The following is a 13,837-nucleotide window of genomic DNA, read 5'->3' as shown; positions in this document are numbered from 1 at the left end:
GCTATTTGAGGAGCAAGCAGCTTGTTTCTAGGGGTGCCCCTCCCCCAAGGCCCTTGCAGAATGTGGGTCAGCGATGCATGTCCCTCAGTTCAGCACAGTTCAGAGAGCCCCCAGGCTAGTCCAGCTTGGATTCTGTATTTTTCATGATGCCTGTGGACAAAATTGTTTTTTTTTGTGACATTTTTTAGTTCTTGAAGTTTTGGCTTTGAGATTGATTAACTTTCCTTTTTTTTTTTTTCCTGGTTAGTCCCCTTGGCTGCGCACTTCTTCTTCCCCAGTAAAATAACAGCTTGCTTCTACTCCTGTGTTCCTGTTCCTGTGAGCGGCATCACCATCTTCCTGGAAGCGCGGGTTAAATCTACGATGTTTCATAGACGGCTGCATCGTCTTCCCTGTCACCTCATGTCACTCCTCAGCATCTTTTACTTGAGTTTCTTAATATTTTTCAAATCCAGTGACGCCCTCCCATGGCATCTGCTTTAAAAAGTAGCCTCAAGGGGGAGATCTGGGTATTTCCCCAGCCCCAATTTTTCTATTACTAATGCAGACAAGGAAGTTTTGAAACAGCCACGCTCGTGGCAGCTCTTACCAGAATTGGATTCTCGGGGGACATTATGTACATCCTATCAAACACAGGCCGTGACACTTGGTCGTTTATGTGTCTGTCTCTCCTGCGACACCTTGGTGATACTAGTATTCTGCCTAGTATGCTATACTCTGATGCACAATACTGTCCTCCTTCCTCACAGGCCTCAATAAATGTTGCTGAAGGAATGAAGGATGGGTAGCTAACTTCTGAAATGAGTGGCTTCCCCTTTCTCTAGGACAGTGATGCAAACCTTTTGAGCTCGGCGTGTCAGCATTTTGAAAAACCCTAACTTAACTCTGGTGCTGTGTCACATATAGAAATTTTTTTATCTTTGCGACCATAGTAAAACAAAGACTTATATTTTTGATATTTATTTTATATATTTAAATGCCATTTAACAAAGGAAAATCCACCAAAAAAAAATGAGTTCGCGTGTCACCTCTGACACGCGTGTCATAGGTTCGCCATCACTGCTCTAGGACATGTTCAGCCAATTCACTTCCAGATCAGACCTCATGATGTGAAGCTGCTGTATAGAAAGGAAGGGGCGGGCATTCATCTGAACTAGGATCTGCAAGGCAACCGATGGATTCTATGCAAAAACATATATGAAGAAACTTCTAGGTGCCAGATGAGTGCTGCATGTGTTTATCTTATTTCAGCTTAACAACAACTCAACATTGAAGGAAATAAGAATCTCACTTTGAAGAGGCAAGTTTCATGGGAGCTAAGTAACTTCCTGAAAAAAAAAAGAAGGAACCAAAATCCAAACTCTGATTGGTCTGGCTTCACACTTGAACCCTTTTTGCTATGTGACTGCCCAACAGAGTTTGAATATCAGAGCTCAGCCAGGTAGAGAAATCAAGAACAGAGAAGTTAACTAACACTAGTAGGGGAAATTCTGTTGTGGTACATCACCAAAATAAGTGATCAAGTAAGTCCAGTGGTGAATACAAAAGGTTATTGTATTGGGGAGGAAGTGTGACAATGCTGCTGGGACAATAGGCTTTTTAGAAGTATGGATTTATAGAGTAGATGAGGTTTCAGAGACCATCAAGAGAAATGAACCCATTTTACAGATGAGGAAACCAAGGTCCAGAAAGAAGAAAGAACTTCAAGCCGCCCAGCAAGTTGATGGTGCATTCAGGATTCACTACCAGGTCTTTCTATCTCTTCCTACTAAATCTAGCTACTCTCTTTCACTTCATTTTCTCTTAGGTTAGTCTGTCTTTCTCATTTACTTCAACACAACAACCAAATGCTTATTGGAGAATCAGCTTTGTAATAAAGCATTATACCGGCTCTGGAGGGCCAGTGGCAAGAGACGTGCCTGGGGTTAGCAAAACACTTCTGTCTTTCTCTGTCTCTCTGTGTCTCTGTCTTCCTTTCTCTGCTATGGATGGCCTCCTCCCAGGGCGCAGACAGAGGTCAGAACACGCCTGCACGTGAATGTGACCTTCGTGTTTTGCACTCCTTATTACTGCGCATATGTTCCAAGGCTCAGTGTCATACTATGCAGTGCCCAGTGATAAATGGTAAGCAGAGAATGGACGAGCATGACTATGGAGAGCGAGAAAATGTCCAGATGTTAGTAGCTCATAATGTTTCAATTTGGAGGAGCGCTCTTGCCCAGCGCCATCACCAAAGGTTTGTCTTTGGTTTATTTGTGTTATCACAACAGTGACGATGGAGTTAAATGCAGCCTTTGAAGAGAGGATTTTGGGTTGTTTCATTTATATTCTACTGTTCTTTCATTAAACATTTCTAAATATTCACAGGGCCCGACTCTTACAAAAATAAATCAGATAAACCTAGGGTTCTTGCCAAGTCAAATATCTACAGTTTCTGGCAATTATGTAATTTCCAACTCCGCTGCAGTAACTATTGCTGATAAGTCAATCGTCATAAAGAGAAACGTTCCAGACCAATCTTTATTAGTGTGTCCTTCACTGATATATGCAGCCTTTTTTTTTTTCTTTTCTTTTTTTTTGGAAACAGAGTTGTAACTTTTTTTTTTTTGTCCCTAGTGAATAGCTTCTCATCATAACAGTTTATATCTGGATAATGTCATAGTAAAATGTGAAAATGGTAAATTAAAGCCCGTGAAATTAGGCTCCGCTGTTATTAATAAAAAGCTGCTCTGTTTTCACCATTCTGTTATGATGGCACTGTCCTGTAATGCAGCTTCGCAGTAATGTACTTCTGGCACCGCGCGCTGATTTGGCCCAGACAAAAGCAATATTTAGAAAGTTAGTCTGTGGAACTTCTCTGGGAAAAAGGAATTTGAGAATCGTGTGCTAATTTAAATACCTCCTCCACACTGAGATTAAACACAGTATTGATCAGAACAGGCCTTTATGGAGACAGGAACGGTACTCTTAGGTAGGAAGGGGATGGAATAAACGCACTGAAAATAGCAGTGTGCTCTCTAGAGCAGCGGTTCTCAACCTGTGGGTCGCGACCCCTTTGGCGGTCGAACGACCCTTTTGCAGGGGTCGCCTAAGACCATCCTGCATATCAGATATTTACATTACAATTCATAACAGTAGCAACATTACAGTTAAGAAGTAGCAACGAAAATAATTTTATGGTTGGGTCACAACATGAGGAACTGTATTTAAAGGGCCAGAAGGTTGAGAGAACCACTGCTCTAGAGGAACTTCTCTGTGGGGTGCGGATAGACATTGTTGGAAACACAACTAAAGGACTCCCTAGAGTCTGCCTTTCCTCTGTAGTGAGAGCTCACGTGCCATGAGCTTATTTTATTGGGGTCCTTAGAGTTTTGTGGAATATTTTCACACACATTATCTCATCCATTTCCTATAATAGGCCTAGGGCATTGTAGACCAGGAAGGCACCACTCGCACTAGGCCCTGAACAGTGTTCGTCCCAGTGCCTCTAGCAAGGAGAAGCCCTGGGATTTACCCACACTTTCTGCATCTTGACCACTCTCCATCCTGCCCTGAGCGAAAGGAGGGAGGCAGTAGGTCCTTTTGTGATGCACAGCAATAGTTTTACTCTCCTGGGGAGATACTCAGTAGATTAACCCAGCTTTCATCTCTGGGAAGGGAAAGTAGCTTGACACAGTCATCTTAGTTACTTTAAAAATATATTTTTTTATTGATTTCAGAGAGGAAGGGAAGAGGGAGCTAGAAACATCAATGATGAGAGAGAATCATTGATGGGCTGCCTCCTGTATGCCCCCTACTGGAGATCGAGCCTGCAATCCGGGCATGTGCCCTGACCAGGAATAGAACCATGGCCTCCTGGTTCTTAGGTCGATGCTCAACCACTGAGACACGCTGGCTGGGTGAGTAGATACCTTTTGAGATTTTGGGTCAGGACTTTATGAAGGATCCAGCGAGCCACCTGGCTGTCAAAGTCTTCTTGGGCGTTGAGTCCTTGTCTATATCGAGGCAGAGGGTTGGAATAACTGCATCTCTTTCTCCATATCTTTATTCCCACAACAACGGAATGAAAGCCACAGGTTCATAATTATACATCAGTTGTCCAAATGCCGTCTTTGGTCTTGCCCAGCCTCTATTTTACTGTGAGCACCATGTGAGATGACCATCCTTGGAAGGAGAGGAAGGAAGCCAGGACCCTCTGCCTTGTTTCTGCCGGTGGCAGCAGGGGTCACTACAGCCAGGCTCTCTGGCTTTCTGTGCTTTAGGGAGGAACCAGTGCAGGTGCGGTGAGGGCTGCTCTCCGTGTGGGGGAAGGAGTGCTGAGCTCCCACATGTTTCAGTTAGGGTTAGTTTGGAAATGAGGGCGATTGGAGTCCCTGCTGTTCTTGTTTTATCTGGGACTATCCAACAGAAATGGGGCCAAGGAGAGGTCTGCAAAGGCAATTATAGTGTGAAGCACACAGCACGTTTGACAAGCTTGGGCTTTCTTCAAGTGTCTTCCCTGGGAGTTATTTTCTCTGAATTGGAAAGCTCTAGTTTTAGCTTGATGAACTGGTTTCTGGCTAATTCAATTGTTCTAGTCTCTGCTGGAACTAGAATAATGCATAGTCACAGCAGAGAATGTGGCTTTCTGAGATGGCATCATGAATAGGGTGGCCAGGTTGAGCAAGTAATTCAGGGTGGCTAATTACATTGGCATTTCAATTAAACAATGAATAATTTCTTAGTGTAAATATGTTCCAAATACTGCATGGATCCTCTCAAGTATTGCAAAGGAAACACCCATAATAACAATAATTGTTGCCCAGCCAGTGTGACTCAGTGGTTGAGCGTGGACCTATGAATCAGTAGGTCACAGTTCAATTCCTGGTCAGGCCACATGCCCAGGTTGTTGATTATTTTCTTTGGAAGCATTTCTGGAAGTGCAGTGATTTGATCTAAAGTGACATGAACTATTTGTTGCCAGTGCTGTTAGATGGCAGCCTACACAGCCCATGTATGTTTCAGTGTTCTAGCCAGAGGGATCCTCCTGGGCACTTTTGTCCTGCCATCTCTCCTCACTCCTTCCCATAGGGACAGGCACGACTTACTGAATGGATGAGTTTAGAAGCAGGCAGTTTGATTCAGTTCTTTCTAGGTTCTGTTTCTTTCACATATGGCTGCCCACATAGAGGGGAGCTCTGGGTTTTATTCTCTGTGCCAGGTGGTCAGATTACCTGGGTGGTCTCTGGCTGGCTGAGCAAGCCTAGAGTGATCTACTCTGCTTATGGCAGATTGAAGTTGTGAGGTCATATTGGGAAATCCACTGTGACTATTCATCTAATTCACATCCTCCTTTCTAGTGATTTTAAGAAATACATGCAATGTTTGGTCTTTATCTCTCTGATAGCCATGTCTAATACTCAACTAGTCCCAAACTCAAATTGGGGAGAGAGCTTAGATTGTCACAAGTAATAACTCCAAATGTAAGATCATTGGCCAGGAGTAACTGAGCCAGAGTTAGAGGGCCTCGCATTTAGACCTCATAATAACATGAGTAGAGTAAGATTTTGAGTACCACCAGCATTCACCTAAGGCGATATAGCTTTCTTTGCACAGGCCTTGCAGTTTGGGCCTGTAAGCTTGGCAGCTGGCACAGTACATATTATAGTTGTGCAGTTGGGATTATTAATTGATTTGGGGCAGACAAGCTCTGGTAAACCTGACTTGTGTGGTCCCTTGTGTGTCACCTTGATCTGATTTACAAAGGTATGGTTTGGGTGAGATGGGAATTCGGTTCCTGGGAAAAGGAGTCTCTTAGGTCCTGTTAAAGATAATTTTGGAATCAGTTTATAGGCTTTTAACTATTTGCCGATGAAAGCTTTTTTTCTCTTTCTCTTCAGGGGAGTTTTTTAGCATGGATGATAACGGGCCAGGACTGAATACTTCTAAGATAAACAAGTTCCATGCAGCATAGACACACGAGGCAGGTTCTGTGAGCTCTGTCTCAATCTTCTGAAATTCCAGAGACAGAACACATTTCCCAACTCTCTCCTGCCTCTCCTTATTTAACATCCCAACTCTGGAGTTCCATCCTAGATTTCTAGACATTTCTGTGTCACAGCTGTGAGGAAGAATTTCAGCTTTTTCATCTTTCATGGTGTAGATCTAGTTTTCGCGGAAGTCTGAAGCTTAAGAGAAAGAACACAAAATTAAATATGACTAAATATTTATTAAGAACATGAGACAAATTCCAAGAAATTACTGGAGGCTTAGAGATCCTGATGTCTTTTTTTTGAAATCACTTTGCCAATTTATCGGAAATGCTTAATTAGAAGTACTCCCTGATTATTGCCTTGCATTTTCTCTCCTGCCAGAACATTCTATGGCTCTCAAAACTCACAATGACAGGCCTGATGCTTAACCTTTATTGAGCTCCATCATTTCTACCTCTGCCTGTTTCTTCAGGGCCTGCAAAGCCTTGCTGGAGCATTCCCCTTGTCCAGAGGGATGATTACACACCTCAGGGAGAAGATTCTCCACATTTGCAATCCCAAGATTCCTCATCATCAGAAAAACAGCCTACTATAGAACAAAAGTACTCATTTTACTTGGTGCTATAGGCTGAATTGGGTCCTCCATTCCACTCATATGTTGAAATCCTAACCTCCCAGAACCTCAGAATGTGAGATAGGGCCTGTATTTGAAGATGGAGCCTTTAAAGAGGTAACTAATGTAAAATGAGGTCATATGGGTGGGCTCTAACCCAATATGACTGGTGCTCTTATTAGAAGAGGAGAAAAGGACACGAAACAGAGGAAGGATGAGTGAAGACATAGGGGGGAGGTGGCCTTCTACAAGCCAAGGAGAGAGGCTCTGAAGGAACCAATGCCGCGGTCGCTGTGATCTCACATTGTCAGCCTCCAGAACCCCGAGACAGTAAATCTGGTGTTTAAGCCACCTGTTTGGTGGTGCTTTGTGAGAGCAGCCCCAGAGAACTACTCTAGTGGGATAGAGGCCAAAGGAGGGGCCATTGCTTTATTGTGTGATTGCACACTAAATCAGAACTCTTCCAAGACTGCAAGCAGGAGGGAAGACTGGGTTATCCTGAATGTCAGTAGCTTGCAGAACACTGTGTCCTGAGGAGCCCTTTCTGAAGAAATGGGTCAGTTCTGGGTGAGCAGCTCCCACTGGCAGCTCCTTGTCCTCTGTCTTGCACTTTCTTGACTTGCATTCCGATCCGTTACAGCTCATCATAGCCATCCCTCCTGCCGCCTTTTCAGAACTCATTCCTGGTAGGGGTAACCACTAACTACAGGCGGTGGCTGTTTTCTAACTGTGCCACCTACTGATCCTTTCTCTGTAAATTCATGCCTAATCACCTGCTACTCAGCGAAATGCTGAATTGTTCAAATAAACATTGCTGGGAGAGCTAAGATCAAAACCGGCCTATGTGTTAGCAATCACCCCCAAAAGAGATGGGGAGGCCCAGTCTTTTGGTCCCAGCTGTTGTACTTTTACAATCCTGCTCATCCACTGCTTTTCCTCATCCCTCTCCCACCCCCACCCACATCCTTGTGTGGGTTATGTACTTCCTCTTTGGAATTCCCGTATAGTTAACCGTGAGCTTCATTCTAACCCAATACTTATATTATTCACAATATCTCCTTTACTAAACCTTAAGTTTCTTTAACTCCTGGGCTATGTCTAATTCATCTTTGCATCACTAGGGGCTATCAAAATATCTTTCAGAAAGTAGTTCTTTCTAGTAGGTGCTAAAATTTGAGCCTCAAGAAAGGTCTATATTTGAAAGAAAAAAAGAAATTTACCTGGCATTGACCAAGAACATATTCCTGTAGGCTTTGTTCCCTGTAAGTTTTTTCTTTAGGTCACTTTCTAATCAACAAACATGTGTTGAGTACTTACCATGTGCCAGGTGTGTTAAGCTTCAGGAATAAAATATGAATCCAACTCAATCAGATGAGTTAGAGCTTCAAGTCTATCAGAGAAAAGACAAGCTCGGGCATGTCTCCCACACAAGTGCTTGCCATTCTAAGGGGAGTGCCAACAAAGCATCTGAGGGTGGAAAGGTGGGAAGGTAACAATGAGGTTTGGAAGGGACCACAAGAGGAAGGCTTCTGGGAGAAGGTAGCATTGAGGTGGATGACCAGGTAGTACACTATTCTGCTAGGACTACCATAACAAAAAGTACCACAAACTGAGTGGCTTAACCAACAGGAAATTATTTCATACTTCTATAGCCTAGAAGCTTGAGAGCAAGGTGTCAGCAGGGTTGGTTCCTTTTGATATCTATGAGAGAGAATCTGTTCTACATCTCTCGTCCAGCACCTGGTGTTTGCTGGCAGTCTATGGCATTCCTGGACTTGTAGACCCATGTCTCTAATCTCTGCTTTTATGTTTGCATGGTCTTCTCTTGGTGCATGTTTCTGTGTTCAAATTACCCTTTTTATAAAGACAACAGTCATATTGGATTAGGAGCTCACCTTATCCAGTGTGACATCATCTTGACAAATTATATTTGCAATGATGCTTATTCCAAATATGGTCACAATCTGAGGTACTAAGGGTTAGAACTTCAACATATGAATTTGCAGGGGATGGAGGTGGGCGCAATTCAGCCCATAACAGGTAGGTTTCAGGAGGCAGAGATTATAGGAGGAAAATAAGAGGGAAGACCCTCCCAGAAGTAAAAACAAAGCAGAAGCAGGTAAATCTGCTTCTAATAAACTTTTGAACTACTCATTTCCTAACCATTCTTTTTACTACCCTTCTAACATTTTGGTTCTTTAGTTCCCTCTGCCAAGAATGCCCTCCTTTCTCCCTGTCTTCTCCTTCCTACTCCAGCACTCTCTGTTGAATCCCATCTGGTTATGAGTTGAAGAGGCACTACCTTCTGGACAGAGTGGGGTTCTGCCTTGGGCTCCAATCTTTAGGGCCCCAAGAAGCCTTAGAACTCCTATGACATTAGATTATCTTCACCACTCCTATGACATTCACACTTATTGCTGTGTGTTACCATCTTTTCATTTGTACATGGTTTTAAGCTTGACTACAGCAGAAACTCCATGTCAAAGCTCTGTGCATAGCCTTCAGTGCTGAAGAATAATCAAAGACTAATATCTATGATAGGTAACAATCTAAGATGTTCCACCAAGATTCTCATCCCCTGTATACACATCAAGTACAATCACCTCCCCTTGAATTTGGGTAGGAGCTTTGCACATAATGGATTCCAAAGGTGACAAAGAGTTTTACATATGCTGTTAAGTACCTTAATCAGTCCCCTTTGGATCAGTTAAAAGAAATATCATTCTGGGTAGGCCTGACCTAATCAGATTAACTCTTTAAAAGAAACTGGAAACTTTGAGAGTCTCTGCTGAGTTTGAAGGAGCCATTGTAGTTACTACAGCTGCAAGAAAACAAATTCTGCCTACCCTATTGACCCATGGAAACTGTGACATAATAAATGGGTGTTGTAAACCACTAGATGTGTGGTAAATTGTTACAGAGCGATAGAACACAAATATAATGTCTGTGCTGATTGTACATACTTGTGCAATATGGTCTGGAAAGAGGGCAGCTGATTCCTCTGAGCACACAGAGACAAATAATGTATGAGTCAGCTTATGCTGCCATAACAAAATACCACAGATGGGGTGACTTAAACAAGAGAAACAGTCCAAGATCAAGGCCCCAGCAGACTTGGTTTCTGGTGAGGCCTCTCTCCACAGCTTGTAGATAGTCACCAATGAAAGTGGGGTGGGGGGGAGTGGAAAGAGAGAGAGAGAGAAGAAGAGAGTGAGAGACTTGCTCTGGTGTCTCATCCTCTTCTTGTAAGGACACCAGCTTTATCAGATAAGGGCTCCATCCTTATGACTTCTCATCTTAATTACCTCTTTAAAGATCCTCATCTCCAAATAGAGTCACATGGGCTTTAGGACTTCAATATATTAATTTTTAGGGGACACAGTTTAGTCCATAAGAAATAGCTAATGAAATGGGTGGCAGAGGCGGGGGTGAGTGAAAAGTAGGAGAGCGATGCAGCTTGAAAATTATTAGGGCATAGGCAGGAAGATAGAGAGACAAGTGTATATACTGAGCCAACTACCCTTTAGCCTTTAGTTCGTGGTCCAAGCTGGTCACTTCTTTTAAGCTCCAATGCCTCTATCTGTGAGTTGAGGGTTTACATGGAATAATTTATAGTGTCCTTTCCCTGACTTCATCCCTCACCCAGATTTCTTTAGCATCCCAGAATAAGCTAGGCCTCCTTTTTCAGTTCTAAAGTATTTGCATCTCTCCCTTATCTTACAATTACTTGTCAAATGTTTATTCCCATTAGAGATTAAAGTGTCCAGGGTCATGGAATATATGTTGTTTACCACTCTCAGTGCCTGGCACAGTGCCTGATACATAATAGGTGCTTAATAATTATTTATTGACCAAGTGAACAGTCCTTTATGATCTTGCCAAATGAATATGCTCTTGTTTCTATACGTTTGGTCAGTATTTAACATAATCAGGCAGTGCTGAGGCATTTTCAACATTATGTGATTTTAACCAGTTAATGAACCCTACCTATTAGAATATTATTAAAAGGTAGGTCTTGTTTTGCTAATGGGCTGGACAGAGCTAATGGTAACCCCATCTGTAGAGCAGGAGGTCTTGGGGCCAAGTGGAGTCTTCAAGGATGCTCATGTAAGGTGGCCATTGGAATCACTGAAAGACCAGTGTTATTGAGAGAAACCAAGGTTGAAGCTAGAAAAGTGGTAGCAAGTGACAAATAGAGCAGGTAAGGGAAGGAAGAAAATGGGCAGCAAGTTTAGTAGACAGATGTTAGAAGGCATTATGGAATTAGCTGCAACAAAGCAATCTCAGAGAGTGGTTTAGAAATAAAACAGCGAGTGAAAAGAATGCGAATGCACAGGCTCTCTAGCGTTGCATTGTACCTGGTGTGCTTGGAGGCAGGTGGGAAGGCTGGGTTTGCAGACCTAAGGAATTACAAAAGATAGGGGAATTTTGATGACCTAAGGCAGCCGTGGGCAAACTACGGCCCGCGGGCTGGATCTGGCCCGTTTGAAATGAATAAAACTAAAAAAAAAAAGACCGTACCCTTTTATGTAATGATGTTTACTTTGAATTTATATTAGTTCACACAAACACTCCATCCATGCTTTTGTTCCGGCCCTCCGGTCCAGTTTAAGAACCCATTGTGGCCCTCGAGTCAAAAAGTTTGCCCACCCCTGCCCTAAGTAGACCCCGTCTGTGGATTTACTGGATAACATTATCTGATATTTATAGTGCTCAACTGAAAAATGGGCCATAATCACATAATTAACTTTAAAGTCTGTTTTTATTTACAAAACTTACAAAAGAAAACATTTCCCATGGATTCCATGTTATGTGAAGGTTGATTAGATTTCAAGACAATTCACCAGCATTTTAAAAATGTGTATTTTACTAAGAATATCCTAGAAATGTTTATATGGTTTGTTGTTTTGGGAAACCAAGCACCCTTTATCTTTTCAGAGTGCTTTGTACTGGTAGGAAATAGTTCTAATATAGGTATTATGCTTACCAGTTTGTCAGTCACAAATTACTAAAATACTTCTGTAATACCACTATTTTGCTTAAAATTATATTTTTTGATGTCTTTATCTTGTGGGAGTAAGTGCATTAATTTCCATTTTAAACCTCTATTTGATATTAAAATTAGAACAACTTGTTCAAATCCTGAAGTTTTTATCTTGAATAAATATTGCTAAATTTTTATTGAGCAACTGCCTTAGGTTTAGCTTTGGAAAGTCACCAAAATCTTTTCCTTACTCATTTATTTCTTTTGATCTGAATTCATTTTCATTTCCTTCCTTAGTAAAGTTACTTCATTGGGCATCTCATTGCCCAGCTATAAACATTACATCTTTTTTGTAGTGACTTATTTATATAGTACACATTTTATTCTTTTATATTTGGGAACATTTATATGTGTATGGCCCCATATTGACTCTCAGTTTTAGGGCTGTGAAGAACCCTTTGAGGTTATCCTACATACTCTGCCTTTCAGCCTACAGATGCAGAAAATAAGTCCAGAAAAGTTGAATAGTGTGTCCCATATCACATGACAAGACAAAGCTGGGGCATGGCTGTAACTCTGATGCCCTTAATTGCCTGCTCATTGACTTTTTGATATGCCATGCCACCTTGCCTGTAGCACTTTCTTTTCTGCAAAAAGCTCTATTGTTTCATTTGGTCCAGTGCATGGGAGGGGGCTTCAGGGAGGTTAAAAGAATGGCCAGTAGTTTAGGGGAGAAGCTTAGGTAAAAGCCAGGCCCCAGGGGATGCAGAGGGGCCCCACAGGCCTTGAGCTCCACAGGCTCCTGGTGGTGCTGGAGGGTGAGCCTTTCACTCGCCCAGCCCAGCCTGGGGGCCGGCAGCCTGCGGAGGGAGGTGAGGCAGGTGTCCTCCATCTTCTTGATGAGCTTCACCTCCTCGCCCCGGAAGTGGTTCCCCAGGAAGTCGCAGACATGAGGATCTGTGCGGATAGAACCCAGGGCCTGCAGCTCCCCAAGGGCTGGGTCAGGCTCCTCTCCAAGGCCAGGGCGGCCTGCATGGCGTCCTGAGCTTTGCCCGCTCATCCTGGGGCGGCTCCTGCACGTCCTGGAGAGAAGGCGGCTGCCACGCTGGTTTTGCAACTTTAAGAGCCGCTCAGCGCGCTCACTCTTCTCCACCAGCTCACGGAGGAAGTGGCCCCCGCCTGCCCCCGAAAGCCATCCTCACCGTTGAAATAGAAGCCCAGGGAGAGGTAGGTGTGCAAGGCCAGAAGAGGCAGGTGGCCAGGCGGTGACCGCAGCCTCCACCTGGGGGAATAATTCTGACGGATTTGGGAGCTCACGGTTGTTCAGCAATAAGGAGTTAAGGTAGAAGAAAAAGGTGCGGAGGTGGTTCTGCAGGTGGGGACTGGATAAGATGCAGGACAGTGGCCCAAGGCTGGAAGAAGGGGCGTCCCTGGGTCTGTTCCGTCCAAACACTGTTGAAGCAAGAGACAGAGCCGGGACCGCCCAGGGCACTGCTGTAGCATTTGTTTTTATTTTAGATTCTAGGCTAGACTGCCTAGAATCCAAAATGTGTCCAAAAAAGTATTTAGGTATAGTTATGTGAAAATTTCATCATTAAAATAAATAGCCAACCAAATACTCCAAACAGCTTAACAGAATCTTTCAACTGAAAGAGGCATACGATCATATACTCGAACCCTCTCAAACTTGAATCAGGTTCATTTGTAGTGGTGTTAAGAAGGACGAAATATTGAGGCCAAGGTCATGGAGACCATTGGGGCACAGAATAGTGGTCTGCGGCCTCCCACCCTGCACAAGTGGAGAAGAGCCATGACCACAACTGTTTGGTTGTTGACACTCGTAGGGGGAAGATAAAGATGAGACTTAGCCATGTTAACTTGTAGAACATGATCATTTAGGAGTTTAAGGAGCAAGCAAAGCACAGTTGTAAGTCTAGGTATTTCTATACTGCAGAGGTTTGTCAGATTTCAATCATTCATTCATTCATTCAAGAAGTGTTTACTGAGTTCAACATTCAGTCAGACAGGGATGAAAGATGTGGTCCCAGCACTTCAGGCACTCAAAATGTGAAGTATAAAAGGAAAGGTAACAGAGAGAAGGCTGGAGGGGAGAATCTGGAATACCGGGGCCCTTTTTGGAATGAGAGAAAAGCCAGCACTAGTAGAATGACTTCTTTCCCTTTTTGTACCTCCATCCATCCAAGGTTATTGTTCCTGTGTCTTTTCTCCCTTGCTATCCACTGTCTTTGTTGTCCCCTGATTAAGCCC

This window comes from Myotis myotis, unplaced genomic scaffold (assembly GCF_014108235.1).
Source record: "Myotis myotis isolate mMyoMyo1 unplaced genomic scaffold, mMyoMyo1.p scaffold_m19_p_14, whole genome shotgun sequence".
NCBI classification, from domain to species: domain Eukaryota; kingdom Metazoa; phylum Chordata; class Mammalia; order Chiroptera; family Vespertilionidae; genus Myotis; species Myotis myotis.
This window is presented reverse-complemented; position numbering follows the sequence as displayed.